Source organism: Gasterosteus aculeatus, chromosome 18, assembly GCF_964276395.1.
Source record: "Gasterosteus aculeatus chromosome 18, fGasAcu3.hap1.1, whole genome shotgun sequence".
Lineage (NCBI taxonomy): Eukaryota > Metazoa > Chordata > Actinopteri > Perciformes > Gasterosteidae > Gasterosteus > Gasterosteus aculeatus.
In genome coordinates this window covers 14,140,967-14,161,211 of record NC_135706.1, presented here as the reverse complement: position 1 = coordinate 14,161,211, position 20,245 = coordinate 14,140,967, and the positions used below count along the sequence as shown (strand labels likewise).

The window sequence follows — 20,245 nt, the reverse complement described above, 5'->3', positions numbered from 1 at the left end:
ATGGCCTCGACTCCTCTTCCCTTTTCATCAACACTTCTTTTCAGAGGTTCAGGTTGAAGCTATTATCTGTCGGGGTTTGTTACGTCTTCTTCCTGTCATGAGCTCATTTCGTTTTTGTAAATTTAAATAAATGGTAATTCAATTTGATTTAAAATGCTGAACAGCACACATTTGCCTCAGGCAGCTTTAAAATGTGGACGGCAGACGACATCCTCTGCATGGCAGCAGGACAATCTCCTCACAAAAAAACTTTTCAACAAAGAAGTTATTAGAAAATTAGTTAAACTATAATGTCATGGTTGAGACGGGGGACAAAGCGATACAAATCTCTTTGCTACAGGTTGACATTGTGTCTTTGCCGTGTCTCTCTATCTGTCCACCGATCAGGTCCTCGGCTCTGTGGCATCACGCAAAGCAGGTGCTGGATTTACGCTATTCAGTGGTACGTTGCCCAGGCCCAGGAGAGGCCTTATGCTTTAACAGTGGATCTGGGCGACTGCGAGGACGTCGGGTGTCTCCGGGCCGTCCTCTACGGGGGGGAATCCTGCGCTCTGGCGGGACAGCTGTTTAATCCTCCGTGCCGGTCCTCCCTTCTATTGCTAGGGGCTCTGTTGCAAAGCTTTGGTATTACTTGGATGGAAATGCGGTCTGCGGACACCCATGAGTCTCCACGGGGATTAAAACGCATTCAAAGCCATGATTTGTCATTTCAAACAGATAGATGGAAGTGCAGTGCGATCTGCAGTGAACTACACGCAGTCAGAGCTCTCAGGGATCTACAGGTAATTGTATCCTTGCATGCAACTTTCTCTGCAAATGTAACACAATTGCAAGAAAAAAGGCTTGTTTCTTTATTGCAGCAGTTGAAGAGTTTGCAGGATGATTTGCTTGGCAGGTGCATTGGAAACATGAGATACTGTCGTGTAAAGTACATTCATGAGCAAGTATCTGGGCTGCAGGTAGAATTGGCCTCCGTCACGGTTCTGAGTGACACTGAAACACGGGTCCTTTTGGATTAAAGCGGGCGGATGTTGCAGTGTGTTTCCAGCGTGTGAATTGTGTGCACTGCCAGCGATCACTCCTTACTGGAGGTTTGATGGTGACAAACTACGACAAGAAAGACCCCAGTCAAGCCTTTGTCTGTTCAGCAGGAAAGGAGCTGCTGAGGATGTGGGGAGTTCAATCCCCTGCAGGGGTTCTGAGTGCTCGGACCGTTTCTGTTGAAGTGAGGCCTTTCATATTCCTGCAGGCCGTCCGTTCAAAGACGAGAGCCGAGGAACTCGGCGGTTCTTCTCCTTCCTTGGTGGTTTATTGTGGGAATGAAAGTGCATTAGAGATTAGCTTTCACATTCAGTGAGTGTTGCTGGGACTTTTTTCTCTCGATCAGAGTACAAGACGAAGCCCTTCTGCTCGATTCAAAACCCACAGCTTCTCCTGCAGGTGTTCTGAAGTTCGGAACAGCTGCTGTTCCAAATAATCCACTTTCCTACGGGGAATGATCCAAATGTCACCTTGGTAGAACGTGTGACCCACTAACAATGGCTGTCTGCTCTGCTGTTTAATTAGCTGTGTGAATTATCGCCTCGTACGTCCCTCGCCGGGATCACAGGCAGTGACCACACCTCCGGGTGCTGCATGCGGGTGGAGAAGATGACGGCTGAGGCTGAAGCATGAGCGCGCGCGTGAAGATCTGGGGTCAACGGGTGGGGTCCGAGCGGATATCCAAGGCATCATTTCCTCCCCGTTGACTATGCTGAGTGCTCAACGTCACCTGCAGGCCGGAACTTTCAAGTGGCACAAACGTCAGAAGAAATGTACAGGACTCCTTCACTTCATCTATTACATCTGTATTACATCTGTGTTACATCGATTCCAGGCAGCAGATGAACTCTGCCTGTCAGCCTCATTGTCCTCATGTTTTTGTCTTTAGTCACCTGGAGTTTGATCCGCCAGCTGAAGCTGAAAGATTTTTTCTTTTGTATGACTGAAATAACCCTGTAATTTAATCTTCTCACCGCTGACCTTTAAACCTGCTTTTCACAGTTGTGCGGCAGGGTGACAAATGGAGGGCATGGCATCCGGTTTAAAACTAAGTTTCTTAGAATTCTTTTTTGTGGGGGGGGTTCTGAAGACGAGGCAAGAATTGCGTTGTTCAAGTTGAATCCAGTGGAATCCAGATGTCCATTTAAACCGGAGAATTAAGAATGAAACTATACCCATCAACACCTTTGTCCTGTCATCTTTGAGTCGGTTGTAAAAACCCTCAAACTGTTCTGATGGAGAATTTGACCCACGTGAATTCAGATTAAATGTGACGTGCAATAAACGCAGTGATTGTTAGATGAGGTATTCATTAATCCGTGAAGATAAAAGCCAAGTCTGCACATCGCAAGCAAATGATTCATTAGAGGGTTCCACCAATAAACGACCGCGAAGCCATTAATTACGCTACTTTCATATAAACCCTTCAAAAAGGCGCATCATCATCATCCCCGCGCACATCTCTCCTATAGGCGGTGTGAGTGCGATGCGGAACGCCCAGTGTGTGCGTGCGCGTGTGGGTGTGTGTGCGCGCGCCTGTATATGTACGTGTGCCCGCGCGCGCGTGTCACGTGCCCGTAGAGTCTCCGGTCCGTCTGCCGGCGACGCGGGGCGCAGTCGGTGCACGGAGAGGACGAGGCGCTGCGGATGTTCGGGGCCACATCAACCCGCAGACAACAGCACAGAGCGCGGAAAAAAACAACAACAACAACCACAACAACAACAACAACCACCTATTTTCGTTGTGGATGTGATCCTCCTTCTCCTCGTCGCTGCAGCGCGTCAGTGGACATTTGATCTATAGACGCGCATCAGAACCGAAGACAAGAACTGCGTGGAAAGTTCCCCACTGCGTTGGTTTAAACTTAAAAAAAGAACCACGAGGCGCATTTGGAGGCGGTCGGTGCGCATTTGGAGGCGGTCGGTGCGCATTTGGAGGCGTCGGTGCGCATTTGGAGGCGGTCGGTGCGCAGGTGGATCGGTCGGTGCGCGGGTCTCAGAGCGGCAAAGCGGGGCGCGCCTCGCTCGCGAACATTCTTCTATTCTTCTATTTCTTTTTTTTTTTACGCGCACCGAGGAGGGGAAAGGGGGGGTGAGGAGGGGTCGAGCAGCGATCGAGCGACACCGGGAATCCGGGACGAGGAGCTGGAGATTTACAAACGAGCACTGGGATTATTGTGGAAATGAAAACTCCAACGCGGTGACCATCGACGGCATCGGGGGACGATGTTTGGAAAAAACAACCCCAAAACCGCCTCAGAGGTAAGAAGTCGCAGCGAGCCACGTGACTCCTTCACGGTAACGGGCTTTAACGGACTCGCCGTCGATGAGCATGGAACACTGTTTGTGTGGTTTGTTGTCCGATTCCGGTGCCGCATCCCGGCGAACGTCCACTCCGCCCTCACCGTGCCCCCCCGGGGAGCCGCGCACTGCTCATCAAACGGGGTGCTGTACACCCCCCCCCCCCCTCCCTCCTCTCCGTGCATAATAGGATCTTAATGTTGTATACGGAATAACACCCACAAAACCCCTCTGCCCACAGATGACTTCCTGGCTGACTGTGTCTACTCAACAGCAAATGCCAATACTCAGATATTCTTATTTGCAGGCGGCTGCAAATCTACGTGCCTGATCAATTGGGGGGGGGGGGGGGGGGGGGGGGGAAATCTCCCCCTCAACAAAAAAACTTGTTCAGTATTTCCCTGCAATGAAGAGGGACTCGAGGAGCGGCTGCAGGGTTCAAAGGGCTGCAGGTGAAATCTGCCGCTTGATCGCATATTTGCAGCTCGACTGATGAGCATTTGGAATCCAACGCTCTTTCGGGGGGGGGGGGCAAGACAGTTCACAGTTCGCAACCTCGACTTTTCCCATGCCTCCTGATCGGGTAACCTCGCCGGGGAGGGGGTTTGAATAGTGCATGCCCGTCTCAGTGACCGGTGGGGGGGGTCGAGTCGCAGGCTGCAGGCTGCAGGGCGTACGCGCGGCGTGCATCGAGAGAAGTAACACGGCGAGTGAGGGAACCTAATCCCTGTGTCTGCCGAGGTAACCTCTCGGCATTAGAGCCCTTCTCTAACGGACTTACCGGTAACCCTTCCAATCACATGTGAGGAGTGTCATGCCAACGGCGCTGACCACAAGGAGCCTGAGCGGCCTCCCGTGTGTGTGTGTGTGTGTGTGTGTGTGTTAATCCACTCCTCGGCCCTTGGCGAGTTCCCAGGCCGGGTGCCACAGTGAAACTGTTAATCCCTCAGTAATCTTAAATCTACCACAGACGTGACTTGCTTTACCTCACAGGGGCCCAAAATGGAATATTCTCCCCTGAAACCAGTGGATTGTGTCCGACTTGCTCTAGTTTCTACGTTCCCCAGCGTTGCAGAAAGATGTGCTCCAAGATTGAGCCACTGGCTTCCTGTGGTTTCTCCTTCCACGCTGCTGCGGGGTCTCGGGGGTCTCGCCGCTGAAATTCTTCCTGTGGTTTCTCCTTCCACGCTGGCTGCGGGGTCTCGGGGTCTCGCCGCTGAAATTCTGTTTCGGATGGCGCATTAACGCCTCTCCCCGAAAAGAAAAAGAAAAGTCTGGCCTCTCAAATAATACCTTCTCTAAGCAGCCTCTCAGAGGATCTGCTGGCTATAAATAATGGCACGTATGTTCCCGCGGCCGACGCGCACTAAGCTGCATCCTGAGCTGCACGTCTCAAAGATGCACACCTCCCGTCCGTCTCCCGTCCGGTCACTCCCCGAGTGGGCCTCGGACCGCGCAGAGATGGAGAGCAGCTTTGTTGGTTTAACATTACTGTGTGTGTGTGTGTGTGTGTGTGTGTGTGTGAGTCCAATCACTGCATGCAGCGGGAGACGGGAGAAGCGCTCCGGACCGGTCGCTGACTCATCGTCTCATAGAAACAGTCACACACGTGCATGAATCATGGTTCGCATGGCTCACGTTCACCATGGAGGTTATTGCACACAATAGAGGGGGCTTTTGTTGCACGATGTGTACACTGTCCTTGAAGTAACTGTGATAAACGTTTTTGTCATTATAGATCGTTTTCAACGCCCGGCGGAAGTGAAGTACAACATCACAGCATAATAATGCAAGAACACCTTTTGAAAAAGAGCAGTTAAACCGAGGAACAATCAGACATTGGAATAAAAAGATGTCCTAATTAGAATAAATACCTAATTTCACCAGAGAGGAATAGTCATCCCACATTATTCATTATGCATGAACAGTAATTATATTTACTTATTCTCAGATGGGTAGCACTGTTTGTGTTTTGGTGTCCCAGGTGCTGAAACGCAGTGGAGGAAATTGATAAAATGAGAGCATCAACAAAGCAAAGGAAGGGTTTCTGAATATGTTTTCATAGGCTGTGGCCCTGTTTATCTATTCATTGGGTTTTAGGCCTCCATGAGAGCAGATTAGTTCCTTTACAGGCTGTTGTTGTGATCTGTTAGACGGGATTAATGCGCATTTTGCAGGAAACCAATTCAATGACTCTTCCTGGAGCCTTTCATTAGCAGGCAGTAGACAGGTGACGGTAACAATAAAGGTCTCTGCTGGATCTGGACCCGGGCTGGAGCCCCTTCCCTCTGGTCCTAACAACTTACTCAATTGGTTGCACCAGCACAAAATTGATCGCATCCTTTTTTTTTCTTTCTCAAACAACGTGGTAGTAATCAATGGCCGGTCTCTCCCTGCATGCACTTTGATCATCAGTGCCCCCCCCCCACCTCACCCCTGCCAGCCTCTTCTTCATTTTGCTTTTAAAATGATATCCGCTCTGGCCGCTCCCGGAGAAAGAGCTCAATGGATTGTTTTGGTGACCTTCTACCCCGCGCCGTGTGTGCACACGCCGCAGCAGGGGGGGGGGGGAAGGCAGCGCGTGTGTCGTGGGCAGGTGGGCGCCGATGGTTCGCGATCAAGACGTGCTCGCACGGGAAAAAACGGCGACCCGCACATTCGTGGGGGAAACGCTAGCGGTCGCTGTCATGGTGAGCATCGATCGGATGAGTCCTGATGTCAGAATATCATCTGTTGCCATGGGCGGCTGCACCCTGCCTCTCGTATGCCATCGATCCTGCCTCTCCTACAACATCCCCGGGATGATGTAGTCATGCATGCCAGTTCTTTGGCTCCAATTTTCTCCAAGAAAAGCTGTGGGAGCCCAGTGTCCATGCTCCGGAGTGGTCTGCTGCAGTGTGTGTGTGTGTGTGTGTGTGTGTGTGTCCTTGGCAGGCTGGTAGGAAGTAACATGCTGCATGTTCCTGATCCTACGTGGTGGAGGCACCATTCGGGGGTTAGTGGTCTGCCGCCCATATGCCCTCCACCTGCCTAAACTAACTCGTGACCATCTGGGGGAGATTAGCATTTCATGCTCCAGTGTACACAACGGATTACACAGTTATCCTTCAAATGGAACAGCAAAGCGTGCACGTATTAGCCCTGTTGGGATTCTGCATTGCATCCATCTAAATAACCGGAGAGTCTCCGGGTAGAAAGGTGCTTTGTGTTAATGAAGCTGATGCAGCCATTATACATCGTCAATTAGTCTTTCTGCAACATCTGGTACTTTATAGTCTGCATTTGCCATTTCTCTTCATGTCTTGTAGAATAAATCTGTCTATTAATATAAAAGCAATAGTAATTGCTAGGCTGAGTAGGAATGTCAGTAATTGATGCAACATCATTTGCAATTTGAATCGATTATTGGGGTGGAAAGTGGGAACGCAGAAGATGGGATGAGGCGAATCCACATGCGCACATTTCCAGTTGGACTGTAATTCATAAAGCAAACACTGTCAGCAATGTATTTTTTAGGGGGGGGGGGCGAGGGGTCAGCCCTTTTCGTCCTTTGTGTGCTCGAACACTTGGACTGGACCTACAAGCTTTATTACCAATGAAGCCGCTGAGCCACCGACAGCACGCTGACAGAGAAGCTCACCCTAAACAGCATGAAGCAATGGCACCAAACCACATCCCAGTGGCTGCTCCTTCTAATCCATGTTGTGAATTGACATGTACGGGCACGGGGACGGGAAACAAGGCTGTGAGACTGCTGACCCATCGGGGGCCGCAAGAGAAGGGATCAGGAACCATGAATAAATGAGCAGGGCCTTGGCGTCGGGCCCTCAGACACTCAGGGTCCAAACAGGATCGGCTCTCTTTACAACTGGACCCACATCGGTAACCTGAACATGTATCCTGCACTTTGTCATTTGATCAACCTAAAAGTGCCAAAAAAAGACCACCTGAACAAAAGAGAGAAGGGAGATTTGTTTCATGTACTTTCAATTGCAAATGAATTTTCGATTTGTATTGAATATGGGAGACGTGCATTCAATACAAATTTATACAAAACAGCAATGCCATTAAACTGCAAGGGAACAATCTGGCAAGAAATACACATTTGTAGTAAGTAAGTAACAAAATGATCACAGGGTCCCAGAACAAAGAATAATGTGAAGTCTGATTAGCTGTGGACAGACTCGGAGACTCACACACACACACACACACACAGCCGATCTCTTTATCTCCTGGCAGAAAAATAATGAAATGGCGAGTTGACAATAACTACGCACTGAATGGATGAATGACAATGAATACATGGTGTCACACCGCGAAGCCTCTCAGCCCGTCTGCCACTTCAGTCTACTTCGCTCCACTGTCCTCCAACGTATCCGTAACACAAGGATCCACTCAAACGGCATATCGGGCCGACGAGAAACCCTCTTTGTTTTCCCCGAAATGAGGTCACACAGTAGCGGCGGGAAAATCGGTTGACAGAAAAGCTTTTGAGATGTCATCTTTTAATCAGAATACACTTTCCTCATGTGAAATACCTCTCTGCTCGCGCTCTAAATAGATTATGACACTGTGCCTGCTCACTGTGTGAACATCCAGCATAAGCAGCTTATTCCCTGGCCGCAGTTGCTATTTCTTGAATCTAGTTAATAATCTGCAGTATTCGTCTTGGTGGATAGCCCCCCCCCGGGGAGGATGCAGAGGTATGAAAATACAGACATTTTGTGTATCTGAGCTGGAGAAGCCTTTTTCGTGAGCTCGGTCAAAGGTTCCCCTCCAAGTGTCACGAGCGCTCCAGATGTTCGGGTCCTTTATACTCACTTTGGCCAGAGAATCGTCGGCGTCGACTCAGTTTAACTCATAAAGGCCTTTAATCAAGTCCTCATATTGTAAACGGCGAAAAGCCACAATTCCAATCACACAGAGTAATTTGATCCTCTGCCTTTCAGCTGATCCTCTTATTGGTTTTCATACGTCCCGAGCGGTTCTTTGGAGTCTGCTCCGAGGTTAATACCGCGAGGAAGGAAAATGAATCCAACCAGAATGAAGACTCCGGGCTCTTGTGTTCGCCGCGGCGCTCCACGTGGTAAAAGAGCCTTTGAGGCGGAGCCCCCCGCGCACCGCTGTGATTGCTGAAGTGTTTCGAGCAACGTTTGATCATCACTGTAAGCGAATGATTCTCAGAAAACGTTGTGTTGAAATGCTGCTTTTCAGTTCACGCAGACGACACGAGAGGAGTTCTACGGGGAAACGGGGGAATGGAGGCAGTGGTGGAAGCGTCAAATTCAAGCTGCTACACGCATCATGTTTCTGAAATGATGATACACTTCATTTTTCACCCCAACGCATTAAACAGATTAGCTCGGTCACTGCCGTTAAGCTTCAAACTATGTAACGCACGTAGCTCTCTTGTCAGCTCTGGACGCGTCAGTGGCAAAGAATAAACGCCCGTAAAACCATTCGGTGACTTCGGTGACGCCACGCTAACGAGCAACCCGGCCGAAAGTGAACATTTAACTTCATTGCGTGCGTCCACCCTGAAAGTCTTCCATTTCCGCCTGGACGATTTGTTGCCGGGAGCACCTGAGGCGAGGCCTTAGCCGCACGCTAACGGTTAGCTCTGAGAGTTGGGAGTCGGAGGGCGAGGAGCATTGACGCCGCCGGGGCGAGAACAGGTCACGAGTGCAAACGTTCTAGCAATAAATTGGATTAGCAAAATCCTATTTGACAAAGCTTGTTGGGGGGGCCAGGGGGGGGAGTAAAATCTATCCTCACTCACAAGGAAATGCTGTCTGTTACCGACGTGTCAGTCTCCTTCCCGTGTTAGTTTATAAAAGAATAAATAAATGGCAAGAAGGCCTGCTTCAACCACGGCCACCTTTGGCGCGGCCCATGTGCGCGAGGCAGAAAGTGGGCGTGTCTGTGTGTTAGCGAGGACGTGAGAATCAACACGGCAACAATAAAGAAGCAAGGGGACGTGGAGGGAGGTCGATGCATGCAGAGAGCAGGAAGTATGGAGGAAGAAGAAAGAGTGAAGTGTTTCCCTCCACTGCGCCACGGCCTCTGAGCCAATTAAGAAGCTCCACCAGCCCCCCCCCCCCCCCCGCCACCACCAGCCCTCTCAATCCCCTCTGCACCGCTCCATCCTAAAAGGGTGATGGATGCTTTTTGTTTGCCTCCCGTCCCACACACCTTAATTATCTGAGCGGAAAACAGGTAGATTGAATAAAGAGCCAATCGGCTTTGCTTTGGCAGAGCAGGCGGCACTTGGGATCTTTGTTGTTGTGTTGCTCCTGCCCCCTCCCCCCCCATACCCCTCCACGCCCCCCCCCCCCCCCCCACCCTCCCCCCATGAATGGAGCTCTGTCCAATCAGCCAGCTGATTCCCCCTCATCATGCTCACACACACACACACACACACACACACACACACACACACACACACACTGGGGCTCTTTGGTATTTTTAGCCACTATGTCTATAAACAGTCGTTTGTGGAGGTGTGTTTGGGGGGGGGGTCCTGGGGGGGTTTAGTGTGGACTCCCATGTGAATGGTTGTTACGTTGCTTTAAAGCGTTCGCCTGCTTTCACCTTCATCAGCGACAAATACTCAGTGTCACGGTCCCCAAATATCCGCCCTCCTTCGTTGTTAGACGTAATTAGCGCCTCCCTAATTAAAAGATTTCACGGCACCCAAACGGGCACTCGAGGGGCACAGATAACACCGTGAGCACGTATTCGTTTGTTTTTGGTCTTTGTAGGAGAGGATTACACAGGTCGGGGATATCGTTTAAACATATCAAATCTAATGAATATTTTACCAAAATAGCGGCCGGGGACATTTTTTGTATATTACATAAAATGATGGAACCTGACTTTCTGATCTCATCAGATTCCTTTTTTACATTCAGCTTGTGTCTTTGGCTCGTGATTTGTTGCTGTTTTTACGGCCAATCCTTGGTTCAGTATATATCCAAATCAGCGGCACTTATTTCACCAACAACTATTTAATTTAAAGCACTAATTATTGTCAATAAACTTGAATTAGCCGTTTTTTCTCTCTCCGTTAAGCAATCAGTGAAACTCGGCAGTTTCCTGACCAGATGTTCCATCTGTTCGTCGAGCCGATCTTCCAATGACTTCCTTAATAAACAAATAAATTGTCACAAACTGTCTCTGTAAATGCGATGAGGGGGGAGACCAAGAGACAGCTTTGATCAACAAAAACATATAACATGGTATAAACATCCTGTATTGGGATATTAACTGGAAAGCACAAGCTGTACAGGTAGGCAGGTGAGGCAGGTAGGTGAAGTGGGTAGGTGAGGTAAACAAGTAAGTGAGGCAGGTAGGTGAGGTTAGCAGGTGGGTCAGGCAGGTAGGTGAGGCGGGTAGGTGAGGTTAGCAGGTAGGTGAGACAGGCAAGTAGGTGAGGCGGGTAGGTGAGGCAGGCAGGTAGGTGAGGCAGGCAGGTAGGTGAGGCAGGCAGGTAGGTGAGGCGGGTAGGTAAGGTTAGCAGGTAGGTGAGGCAGGCAGGTAGGTGAGGTTAGCAGGTAGGTGAGGCAGGTAGGTGAGGCGGGTAGGTAAGGTTAGCAGGTAAGTGAGGTAAGCAGGTAGGTGAGGTAAGCAGGTAGGTGAGGCAGGCAGGAAGGTGAGGTAAGCAGGTAGGTGAGTCGGCTAGGTGAGGTTAGCAGGTAGGTGAGGCAGGCAGGAAGGTGAGGTAAGCAGGTAGGTGAGTCGGCTAGGTGAGGTTAGCAGGTAGGTGAGGCGGGTAGGTGAGGTAAGCAGGTAGGTGAGGTAAGCAGGTAGGTGAGTCGGCTAGGTGAGGTTAGCAGGTAGGTGAGGCAGGCAGGTAGGTGAGGTTAGCAGGTAGGTGAGGCAGGTAGGTGAGGCGGGTAGGTAATGTTAGCAGGTAGGTGAGGCAGGCAGGAAGGTGAGGTAAGCAGGTAGGTGAGGCGGGGCGGTGGGGTAAGCAGGTAGGTGAGGCGGGTTGGTGAGGTAAGCAGGTAGTTGAGGCAGGTAAGTGAGGCAGGTAGGAAGGTGAGGTAAGCAGGTAGGTGAGGCGGGTCGGTGCGGTAAGCAGGTAGGTGAGGCGGTTCGGTGAGGTAAGCAGGTAGTTGAGGCAGGTAAGTGAGGCAGGTAGGAAGGTGAGGTAAGCAGGTAGGTGAGGCAGGCAGGAAGGTGAGGTAAGCAGGTAGGTGAGGCGGGTCGGTGCGGTAAGCAGGTAGGTGAGGCAGGTAGGTGAGGTAAGCAGGTAGGTGAGGCGGGTCGGTGCGGTAAGCAGGTAGGTGAGGCGGGTCGGTGAGGCAGGTTGGTGAGGTAAGCAGGTAGTTGAGGCGGGTCGGTGCGGTAAGCAGGTAAGTGAGGCAGGTAGGTGAGGCAGGTCGGTGAGGTAAGCAGGTAGGTGAGGTAAGCAGGTAAGTGAGGCAGGTAGGTGAGGCGGGTCGGTGAGGTAAGCAGGTAGTTGAGGCAGGTAAGTGAGGCAGGTAGGCGAGGGTGCTTCTAGCTGCCTCCTTATTTAAATCGTTCCTTGAATAGTTTGAATATTCAAACGTTATTTCTGGTTCATTTGCAGTCATCTCACTGCAGTCTTTGGTGTTCTCTAGATGCCGTTAGTTTCAAGCCGGTGCTTTAAAAAAATAATTACCTTCACCTTTTGGGGATTTTGGCATCGTCATGGTAACCAATCATTGCTCCCCATGACCTCCCTGGCAAACAAGGCGTGCCTGTGTGTAATTGGGCCGGCGTCATGTTTTGATGTTATTGACCTGCTTATCTCCGTTTACTTATAATTGCTCATTACAAACTCGGATGAAGGGAGTTAGATCCTCGAACGTGCACATCCAGAAATGAAATTCCAGACCCCCCCCTCCTCCCCTCCCTCTGAAGTATTGCGTTTCATGTTGGTAATGGTGCAGGGGCCAAAATGCTCACACGGTCTCACATGTGAGAGGCTGTGGATGAACGTGAGCCTGACAAAGAGTTATGTGCCGTAATAACACTCACACGGATGCGTTGTGTAATGGATCTCGCTCTCAATGGGGCCAAATCCTGGAAAGACGATTAAAGATCCAGGGGGGCCGAAGCAGGGGGAAGAAATGTGTTTGACGTGAAGTACACTTTAGTGCAGCACAGTACACTATAGTACAGTACAGTGTAGTACAGTACAGTACAGCCCACTACAGTATAGTACACTAGAGTACAGTGGACTACACTATAGTACAGTATAGTACAGTACAATACAGTGTAGTAAACAGTAAAGAGTTTGTGCGGCTGCTATTCGTGGCTCACTGTGTGTGTGCGCTTGTGTCGGTCATCTGCTATTCTCACACTCTGCTTTTTGTCAACAACACCGCCGAATAGCAGTCGTGGACTTTAAGTCATTAATCATCTTGAACAACAGGAAACATGCGGGAGCGCTAACCTTCCTTCATGCGCGGACATGCTGGCTTTTTTTAAGACGTTTTTTTTAGAGTTGAAAGCCCGATGCGTCCAGAACAAGACTAACAAACAGAGGAGAAGCCTTCGAACATCCATAACAGCACTTTTGGTGCGTCCTTGCTGTGTGTGACTGACGTCCTCAGGACGGGGGGGGGGTTGTTTCCTCTCAGTGTTTCTCTTCAGGACCCGTCCTTTTACCACTCGGCTGACTTTCTCTGGAAACGCTGGGCTGCCTTCCTGCCTCCCGGACCGACCCGTCAGCACACTGTCTTTTGATTCTGTTAATGAGGCTTCACGGGGGGGTAGGGGCGGTGGTCGAGCTCCAGTCGTCATGTTGACATCTGGTGCCGGATCTTCACTGGACGCACAGCGGCTGTGGCTTGACGCATCGCCGCGGACAGCCAGAGAAAAAACTCGTTGTGCCGTGTTGATATTTTACCCGAGCCGGGCGAGAATCAGCGTGTTTGCTTATGAACTCCTGGGGAGGGGGGCGGGATTTCCGTACCATTAATTAAGTTAACCATGTCCTGAACTCAAATTCAAAATGAATCGATAAAAGATGCCTTTACGCCTCCCGGCAACACCATTTCCATATCAGCCGTTTCTCGGTTCTTTTGGATCTGAGTTGCATGTGAGCTCTCGGGACGAGGAGCGACGCTGATGTCAGAGGACACGGAGGCACTAAAGCAGCCCGATGCATTAAACATCTCCCAGCAGGGCGTCCATTAGGGACACGCAGACTGCACGGTCAGGCCGCCACCGCCGCCGTCCTTCCTGTCTGCCGCCGCCGCGCTACAGCCGGTGACAGCGTGCCGGTGACAGCGTGCCGGTGACAGCGTGCCGGGGACACGGTAGCGACCTCAGCGGAAGGTGACCTCGTGGACCTGACTGGAGCAAGAAAGCGGCGACGTCTTCTCGTGTTGTTGGTTGTCATTTCCCCTCTTTCCTTGTGATTATATTGCTTTAGCTCCGCTGTGAAGTAGCGTACGTGTGTTATCGTCCTCCCCGCTCTTCAAAGGAGGAACAAACATCCAGCGTGATTTGAGCAGATTAACATATCAGATTGTGGTATTTTCCAACTGACTGCAATTAAATTATCCCTCGCTGATTAAATCTGACTGCATTAAAGTCCTCCCAGTGAGGGGAAAAAACCTAATTAATAATTGTGTCATGCATCCCGTGGCTATGTTGATTACAAATTACTTGAGTGCTCCTGAAGACATGCAGTGTATTTTATTAATGACTAACAGACTCGCTGAGGACACGAATCGATTGTGAATCACCAGCGACGACGAGCTGGAAAAACACGCTCAGCGTTTTTTTCAGGCCTCCGCCTAAAATATTCACACTTGTTATTTGTAGCGATAAGCCGCGTGAGCAGCTAAGCACTTTCGGGCCGTGTTCATACACTCCGATGGAATATTCATGACTTTTATTTGCTCGGTAATTAAGAATCATCCAAATTTGAGAAAAATGTCGCGGCTGGAGGGGAGCAGCGGGGGACAGCGATGTCTGTCTTTCTCCCCGTTGTTCTGCGGTTTCCGTCCCCGTGAACTCCGGCAGGCACTTCGCCTCGATCGTCGTGCTTTTCAGAAGCAACGCGTCGCGTGATTAAATGCCTCCGCTGATCCGTCTCTTGTGTGGAACAGCTGGTGCTGTGTGACTTTGTGTATCACCGCTTTTAATCTGCCTGCTACCTCATTGTGTCACACGCTCCCAACACGACATCGCTTCAAGTGTCACAACGTGCGTCATTATTTCAAAGACTACACAATCTGACCTCTTTTTTCCTGAGCAATTAAGGTTTTCAGGTGCTTTAGTATCAAAAAACTTATAAATTAGTATTAAGTGTGTGAGTCCAGTGTAAATATTATTATTTATTGTTCGTACATCTCAGGTAAAGCGGTTGCAGGCCGATGAACGTCTGTGGAATCCCTGCCTGCAGAAAGCAGGTTGACTTATAAATAGCTTTTAATACCGTCCACTGTACTCTTCTGCGCTTTAAATTAGCAGCGTGTGTGTAATTGTGTGTGTGTGTGTGTGTGTGTGTGTTTACTACGGCTCCAAGGTGAATCCATCAGAATTTGTGTATCAAAAGGCCAGAAACAATACACACGTACAAGAAGACGGCACACTGAGGGTCACGCACAAACAATGAAGAAAGCAATGATTCTACTTTGTCTGGGACTATTTTAAGCGGCGGATTAATGCCGGTTTGGTGCTCCGGTGAGTATTTGGGGCAGCAGGATGGTGTGTGTGGGAGTGAGTGGAAATAGACTAAAGTGTGTGTGTGTGTGTGTGTGTGTGTGTGTGTGTGTGTGTTCATGGGATGAAGGAACGCGTTACACGGTGAAGCCGTGTGGCTCTTTGACGTGTTTTGGATACACGATGGAAAACAATGGAGCGAATCAGGCTTTGTGCGAAAACACAAAATTGTAGTCAAATGACTAAAAATGTCAAATAAAAGATGAATTCATTAATAATAATTTAACAATTAATAATATATTATTAATTAATAATATATCATAATTAATACCAATTAATACTAATTAATAATCATATTGATAATAACAATATTTATGTATTAACTTTGATTATGGAGAAACTTTAAAAACTGAATTCACAAAGTTCATTAAGAGGCAAAAAATACGAATAAATAAATAGGAAGGTAGAAATGAATAAGTAAAGCAAATGAGAAGTGGAGTCGTGATGCGGCTGATTCTCCGAGCCGCGTCTTCTCGGGGAAGTCCTTCCGAGAGTAGAAAGCTTTTAAGCCTTCGCAGTCTGAGAATAACAGACTTGCCCCTTTTGTCACCACGAGCCCACATGGGGTCAATAGTCCAGCAGGTCGGGGGCATCGCCTCCGTGGATCCCCCCCCCCCCTAACCGCCCCCCCGGTGAGCCCCATCATCAATCAATCAGACATCACAGACTCACGTCAGCACAAACGAGAGCCTGAATCTGATCCGAAATAACACTTCTTAGCTGAAGAAATCAGCACACAGCACCGAGGATTCTCCACTCTCCATGTGAAGGCACACGTGTGAAGTAATCGCCGCTGTAATACTCATTTAAGCCCCTTTCCTTTCTAAATGTAGAACTAAGTTGAGACCCTCTTCTGGAGCGATAATCTGCTCTAACATCCTCCAGCTCTTGTTTACTTCTTACCCGCGCAGCTTTTAATTAGTTTCTACTCCATGTGTCTATTAATAAGTGAGCAGTATATATCATCTCTTTGTTTGTCACTGTCCTCCACATCTGCCTGAATGCGTTGGTGGTCTGTGGTCCCGTTGCATTCTGGGTGCACCAGCTGTCCCGCTGTGCTCCATTAGGCCAGTGGGACGGACAAAGACCGGTTCGTCCTCGTGCGGGGACGTTGTGCCGCGGCAGCGATGCAGTTTGTTTGTTGTTTCGCGCCTGCACATCTGTGTGTCGCTGGAAGATAAACATAAACTGATTTTTTTCTCGTCTCTTTTCCGATTGAAGGAAAATGAATAAAAATGCATTTATTTGTATTTTTTTCCCTGCTGAGTTTGGTGAATAGATGAAAAAGCAGACCACAACAAAGTGAAATGGACAAAACATTAATGTGAATAATTAATGCATCACTCAGGAGACCATTAAAGGGCCGAGAACATAAAGCGATGAGCAGACAGTAACCTTCCTCAAGCTATTACATAATGCACACAAAGATGCCTTTTTTAATTCTTGTCTTTTTATCCTGATTAAATATTCTTCATCTTCTGCAGAGTTAAATTAGCGTTAAAAGGAATCAACAACACCAACGCTAGTGGGTGGAATCCAACAGTATTTTGCATTTTCTTTCCGAAAATGTTGGTGTTGAAGGAGTTCTGTCTCATTATTCTTCTCCTCTCATCGCGGACATCGTGTGTTTAGATAATTTCAGGGAAGCGGCTTCTCGTGGAGACGTCGCCGGTGGAAGTGAAGCACTAAGGCACTCCTTCAGAGCTGTGTCGACGTTTGGAGTGCACTCTGCTCTGATTCCACTTTCTTTTTCAAGTTGGTCTCCGAGACTCGTGTCCTCGCCGACTGCCTTCGTTAAGGTCCCCCGAGGGAACGGACTCATCTGCTCAGACGGGAAGACCTTCGTGCTCTTTGTTAAATGTTCGAGGTTCTGAAGGTCTGCATTTGTCTTGCTTGCCCCGGGGGCCATCGAGGGAAGCGTTGCACATCCCTGCATCCTCTGAGCGACTCGTCCGGGTTCAGGGGGTCCTCATGAGTTCATGGCCTCAATCTCTAGTTTCAAGTCTTCTTCAGCGCAGCGTGATTCTGCGGTGAGAATCACGGGACGTGGATGTGCGCCCTCCCCACCGTCAGCCTGTGAATATATTCCCCTTTTAAACAAGTCGCACTCCCCAACATGCGTGTCTTTTCTGCAGGAGGGAGAAGTGTGATGACTCATAGCCGGCGGAAACGATTAAAACTTAAATACACAGCTCGGGTGCTCTGTGTGACTCAGGGGACTAAAACGCTTAAACGTGAGGTTGAAAAAAGGGATGGAGATGCGGGCTTTTGTATATTTTTAGCTCCCGCTTCCACTGACGTCTGCGGGTCTTCTGTTGGCCGACCAGGTGGAACTGAGAGATATAAGTGGATGTCTGAATGGCAGCAAGTGTTCAGGCAAATGTTTTTATTGGGTTGCCAGGTTTTGTCTCGTCAAAAATGATGTCCCTGGAGTTTTATCAAAACCATTTAAATTACGGCGAAAGGCACAAAAGGAGAATCAAAACTTTTAAAAGGGGCATAACTAAAAAATTGGCTGAAATGGTCGAAATGTATTTTAATAAATGACAAATTAGTCAGTATCAGGAGGGCTTTGCAGCGTTGCCATGCTGCGACATTAACCACCAAGACACCTGGCGGTTAGCCGCGTGGCGGGGGGGGTCTTCCTCCCCCGCCAAGACGGCGAGGAGGCGGCGGTGCATGAGACGCATGCAAGCCGGATTCTCCCATGAGCCTCCTCTCTAGTCCGCGCCGAGGGATTAAAAAAGTCCAGGTCTTTTCCGCACAGTGTTGCTCTCCGGATGCCAGCGAGGATGCCGCTCCGTGTGTGTGTGTGTGTGTGTGGGGGGGGGGGAGCCCTGGGTTTCGCTCAAGCTAATCAGATCAACTTGGCATGACGGGCTAACGGGCCTCCCGGCTTTAGCGCGCTCCGCCTGCTAAACTGTCGCATTGTCACTCCCACAGCTGGCTGTGTTCTTCGGGGTGCTCCGCTCGCTCGCCCGAGAGCGGCGAGAGTATTCTCTCTCTCTCTGAGCATCAACATATCGTCCCCGACGACTCGTCGGAGCTCCTCCTTCCGGCTGTCACATCTTCGTCTTAATCTGAGGAAAACCTGAAGGCACAAACAGATGAAGGGATTAGACGTCGTTGGGTCAAAGCTCGCGGTGACCTCGCGTCCCCTCTCCTTCTGAAGCGACGCCCCGCGGCGCTTTTATCGCGCTGGTTCCACGTGTGAAGCTGGTGTCTTCGCCGCCAATCCACACCCGGCTGGCATGAAGGCGTCCTGTCGCTGTAAAGATAACACGGCAAAGGGCCGTTAATGCGCCGCCTGCTCCTTTTGACCTGCAGCGCGTGAGGCGTCGCGCCGACGCGCTGAGCGCTTTGCAGACGCTCCGTTCGCTGCTCTGATATTATAATAATGATAAACATGGTGTCACATCAGTGAGGGTCACATCAGTAACTGCAAAATCCACCCCCGCCGCCTTCAAATATGAAAAATATAATGGAAGACACTGTCAAAAGCGCATTCATATCTAGTGTGTCTGGTAATTGTACTTCACAGAATAAACTTTCTAAACTGAAACACAATCAGGAGTTATTATTTAATCAAGTCCGTGGCCTCGGAAATGACACTTTTGATGAAAAGAGGAAGCTCGTTATTCGAAAAAAACAACTATCTCATCGGTAATGTGAAGGACGTGAAGTGCATCTCCACAATAATGAGAGCAGTTGTGATGCTGCTCTCCTCCTGAACGAGACCTGAACCCGGTTCTTCTCCACGGGCCCGCGGGCTCCTCGCCAGGCACCGGCTCGTAAGCCGGCCGGATTAAATCCGCCGCAGGTGCCGCTGGAGAGGACAGAGACCCGGCGGAGGGACGTCCAGTTCTCTTTTAATGATCAATTTACTGGTGCGTTGGTTAAGCTGCCGATAGACGAGTCTTTGAAACTCCAACCCGCTGCCATCAACGTCTGAGCGGATTTATCCCCGAGGTCATCGCCACGACATGGTCCATGTCCCTCAGACATGAGACCTTATGCAACCGCGCGGGGTGTCCACTCCACGTGATGAGTCCTCGGACCTTTTTACGTGCAAAATCATCTCATCGTCTTATCTTGTGAAACTGGCGATCCCGAGGATTACAAGAGGAGGGTTACATACGACCTACTTTGGAGCCGCGTAGAAAGGAGCAGCTGCTGGTCGTGTGACGCGTCGTCGGGAAGCGGAGAAAGGTTTGATTCCCTTTGGACCACTTCAACGTGCAGTGAAAGCAGAAACGATCGGCAGGCTCATCGGTGGAGCGCCAGCCGCGATCCGGCCTCGGATCGGCGGTTTCAGGCGTTTCAGAATGGTAACCGTGGTCGTACAGCACCTGGGCTTCATCAGCTGATCTGTCCCTCGTGGTCCCGTTTCTCGCGTCGGCTTCAGTTGCTGGTTTTCGCTTTTCCGTAATGAGCGTTATTAAGCCTTTTTCGGGGTGGAAGGATTGTCCCCTGTTTCTAAATGACTTTCTCCATCAAATAAACAAGACGGTGAGATGCCGAATGAAGCAATGAAACGATAATAATCGTTTGAAGCAAGTGCTTCAGCCGGACCACAACTCTCACGAATTCCCTTATTTCTCTGGTGATTTAAATATCACCTCGATTCGTGATGGTACCGCTCCGCCCCCCCCCCCCCCCCCCCACCCATGTAATCGTAGCCATCAGGCCTCCGTCAGGCCGAGCCATCGCCGATAGAAGTTGACAGCTTCTGCACACTCGCACAAGTTGTTCATCACTGCGCGCTCCCTTCTTGGACCAGTCGGAGACGGAGGGGTTTTGTTGAGCCTTTAGGATTTAGATTCATCGTGTGATTCACAACTATTTGTAGAAAGTGCACAAGTCCTTTTTCTTTTTTTTTGAAGCTGTGCTCGACACGTGTATCCGTCACACAGGATTTAACGGTTCTCGCGCCAGCAAAGCTTCCGCTGCACGAGTCACCATTCCGGTCAGTTAATACATTAAGATTCAACCATTTTGTGGAAATCACTTACAGAGAAGATGCCCATGAAAGCATATTTCAGATGCCGTATAAAACATGCATATCAATATTTTGGATATATATTATAATATTTCCTTTCAAATGCATTTTCAGTCGCCCCCCCGAGGGGGATGTTAGCACTGGCAAAACAGCACCAGCCCTAAAACCCCAATACTGAGAATATAAATGGGCGCCTTA

At 49.6% G+C, this 20,245-nt stretch overlaps 1 protein-coding gene across 1 annotated transcript in view; it reads left to right on the top strand.

Moving 5' to 3' along the window:
- The first annotated feature begins 2,601 nt into the window (after positions 1–2,601).
- The window catches only part of lrfn2b (leucine rich repeat and fibronectin type III domain containing 2b), a 62,632-nt gene continuing 44,988 nt past the window's right edge, over positions 2,602–20,245 (top strand). Inside the window, exon 1 of the mRNA XM_078093545.1 lies at positions 2,602–3,303. The gene's annotated coding sequence lies outside the window, so the exon portion shown is untranslated. The remainder of the gene's footprint in view (positions 3,304–20,245) is intronic.